The sequence below is a fragment of the Fonticula alba genome (assembly GCF_000388065.1).
Source record: "Fonticula alba strain ATCC 38817 unplaced genomic scaffold supercont2.4, whole genome shotgun sequence".
Classification (NCBI taxonomy): Eukaryota; order Rotosphaerida; family Fonticulaceae; genus Fonticula; species Fonticula alba.
Window position 1 is genome coordinate 37,680 of NW_009242974.1, and position 3,122 is coordinate 40,801.

The 3,122-nt window shown below is 70.3% G+C and overlaps 3 non-coding genes across 3 annotated transcripts; all 3 read right to left on the reverse strand.

The window, feature by feature from the left end:
• Nucleotides 1-359: 359 nt before the first annotated feature.
• H696_02550 lies at nucleotides 360-430 on the reverse strand. Its single transcript has one exon. It is a non-coding gene; the product is annotated as a tRNA-Gly (tRNA).
• A 78-nt stretch (nucleotides 431-508) lies between these two features.
• Nucleotides 509-581, reverse strand: H696_02551. The gene has a single exon. It is a non-coding gene; the product is annotated as a tRNA-Glu (tRNA).
• A 1,169-nt stretch (nucleotides 582-1,750) lies between these two features.
• On the reverse strand, nucleotides 1,751-1,832 carry H696_02552. Its single transcript has one exon. It is a non-coding gene; the product is annotated as a tRNA-Ser (tRNA).
• Between the last annotated feature and the right edge of the window lie 1,290 nt (nucleotides 1,833-3,122).

Sequence of the window (3,122 nt, forward strand, 5' to 3'; positions counted from 1 at the left end):
CCCCCCCGCCCCGCGCCCCTCGCAATCATCTCGGTCCATCCTTGGGTGCACCCTCCGCGGGAGTCCGCGTCTGCCCGGGGCCGGGGACACCCCCCTCCATGCCTCCGGCGATCGTCCGCCATTCGACCTCGCCCGCCAACAGCCCGGGACCATTGCTTTCGGGCCCGGAGGGCCACGCCCTGGCGGCAATGCGTGGGGAATTTATTTGGGATGTAAGCCCCTCTGCATGGGAACGCACGCCCGCCTCCGGCTCGTGGCATCCGAAAAGGGACAAAAAAAACCCAGCAACAACATAACAGCACGCCATGACTGCCATCTTGCCCGGGATTGTGGCGCCAAAAAGCAGAAGCGGGGCAGTCTGCGTCGACCGGGAATCGAACCCGGGTCTACCGCGTGGCAGGCGGCAATTCTACCACTAAACCATCGACGCTGGACACCGGAGGTCCGACGGACCGAGGGCCATTTGAAGTGAAGGCCTGACCCTCCTCCCCGAGGAGCAAAAGGGAATTTCCCATACCGGGACTCGAACCCGGGTCTCGTGGGTGAGAGCCACGTATCCTAACCACCTAGACTATATGGGAGATCTTGCTGGGGCCCACGCCTCGTGCGCTGAAATCCCGGAAGCCGGCCACCGCCGGACACGCGCCCACGGCCGGCTTGCCCCCCCCCTCCCGGCTCGGCCGCGCCCCGGCTCCCGGGCGCACATCGGGCACCCCTGGCCCAGGGATCTCACGCCCTCGCGGGGACCGGAGAGCCCGAGGCCTGCCGGGCCGTCGGGGCCCGTGGGACGCTGCCGCGCGTGGGCCCCCGCGCCGCCGCCTTTGCCGGGGGACGGCGGAGCGCATCAACACCCCCTCGCGCAATGCCACCTCTCGGCCGCAGGTGGGCGCGGCGCTCGCGGCACACGACCCGGCCGTGCTGCCGCATGTCGGCCCCCGAGCCGACTCGCGGTCCGTGGCCTGGGATCTGGCCGGCCGGCCGCCCGGGTCCCGGTACCCCAGCCGATGATCGCATCCTCTCCGACTCCCCCCTCTGCCTTGGCCAATGGCCATCTCATGCTCCGCGCTTGGCTTCCGACGCGGCTCGGTGCCGGGACCGCGCCTTCCGGGTCGCTGCGAGAAGGACCCTCGGCCAGCGCTCCGCCCCCCCCCCCTGTGGGTCCAGATTCTCCCTCAACGTCGGCCGCTTCAGGGGTCTCGGCGGCACGCGAGGGTCGACCCATCGCCCGGGGCCGGCACCCTCCCGCAGACCGATGCACGCGGCGCTCTGGGCAGGGCGGCCGCGCGTGCGTGCTCCTGGCCCGGACCCGGGCACATGGCCACAAGGCCAACCGCACGTCCACCCGCACCGGCCTCCCCCTGCCCGTCGTGCTCCACCACGCTCGCCTGGGCCCGGGCCCGACTGTGTCCTCGGCCCTCCTCCCGAGCAGGGCACATCTGTCCGGGCTGCAGGACTCATGAAAAAGCCCCGGCCGCCCCGGGGACCGCCCACCCCCGGCGGGCCACCACGACTCGGCCGCACGCCGGACGCCCCTCCAGCCTCGCACGGCACAACACCCCCCTCCCTTGGCGCCAACCCCCCGGCACCCCGATCGGCCATTTGATCGGGGGAAAATACCCCCCTCCCCCTCGAAGGGGGGGCGGCGGGCCCCCCGTTGCTGTCTTTTCTCCCCATGCCGGCCGCCCCCGCCGGGCCCTTCTCCACCCCCCGCCCCTGCCTGCCTCTCGCGGCGCGTGCAAAAAGGACGATGCATCACCGGCAGGATTTGAACCTACGCGGGCAGAGCCCATCCGATTTCTAATCGGACTCCTTAACCACTCGGACACGGTGATCTGCCGCCTGCACGCCTTTTCCCATACTTGATTTCCTCCATCCGGATCTTCGGCTCGGGCCCCCGGTCCGGGGGCCGGACGCGCAGAAAACGGGGGCGTCGTGCGAACGAGTGGCCGGGGGGGGGGGGGGGGTGAAAAGAGCCCCCAACTGGGGGAGTCCCCCCTCCTTCGCCCCCTCCTTCCCCCCGTGGAGAAGGCGTGCCTGGCCATGGGGCCGGCCGCCGTCCCCGAGCGAGGGGGAGGCGCAGCCACCCCAACAGCCAGCGCACTCCCCGCCAAGGGAGTGCCCCTTTTTGGTGGGCTGGCAGCATCTTCGCCTGGGGGCAGGGCAAGGGACCACGCCCCGATCTGGCGCGGCACCTCCGGCGGCCGAGGAGGCCCCCAAAGGGGCAGCAAGAGCGAACAACCCTCGCGGGGCACCCTTCCCGGGCGCACCACCACCTCCACGCTCCTTCCCTGCGGCGGGGGCCGGGAAAAAAAGGCTCTCCCCGAGAATCCGGTTCCCAGGCCGGGCACCCATGTACAAGAGGCCGCCTCGTGCGCTCGTCCACCGGCGGCGCCCTCCCGGCTGTTTCCCGCGTCCCCCCCTCCCCCATTAACACACACACAGAGACTTTCTTTCTTGACCCATGACCCATAAGCCCCTGCTCTACTTCTGGGCCGTGGTGGCCGGTGCCCCGACCACGGTCGACCAGGTTGACGCCCCCATCCCCGACTACCAGTGCCTCGAGGAGCACATGAGGTCCACCCGGGCAACCTTCATCCAAGGCCAGGTGCTTCCGCTCGGGCCGATTGCCCCACCCCGCCGCCAAACACCTCGCCATCCAGCAACTCACCTGCCCCCGGCCTTCCTCCCCGGGCCGATGCACCGCCCGGCCGGCTCAGGAAACCCTCTACCTGCCGGGCGTTATCCTCCGGCCCAGGGCTCTTGTCGGCGAATGTGGCAGATTGATGGCTGGCGCCGTCACGCCCGATACGGTCATCGCCTTGGAAGGGGCCACTCCCGCCATCGATCAGGCCCTCAATGGGCCCAACCTTTTGCGGTGTGCCCTGCCCGGTCTGGAGCTGCCTCTCCCCGTGGGCGAGCACTTCGTTTCTCCGGCCGGCTTCAGTTCCTTTGCCAACATCCCCACAGCCCCGGTGGTCTTTCGCGTGGTGCCCGCCATCTTTGCGGCCCTCTTCGCTCCGCTCTCCGGCAGCAACCCCACAGCTGTCGGCTTCCGCACCGTCTCCCCCCAAGCTCTCGATGTGCTTTTTCTGTGCGCCCTGAGCCCCCCCGGCGGGCAGCCA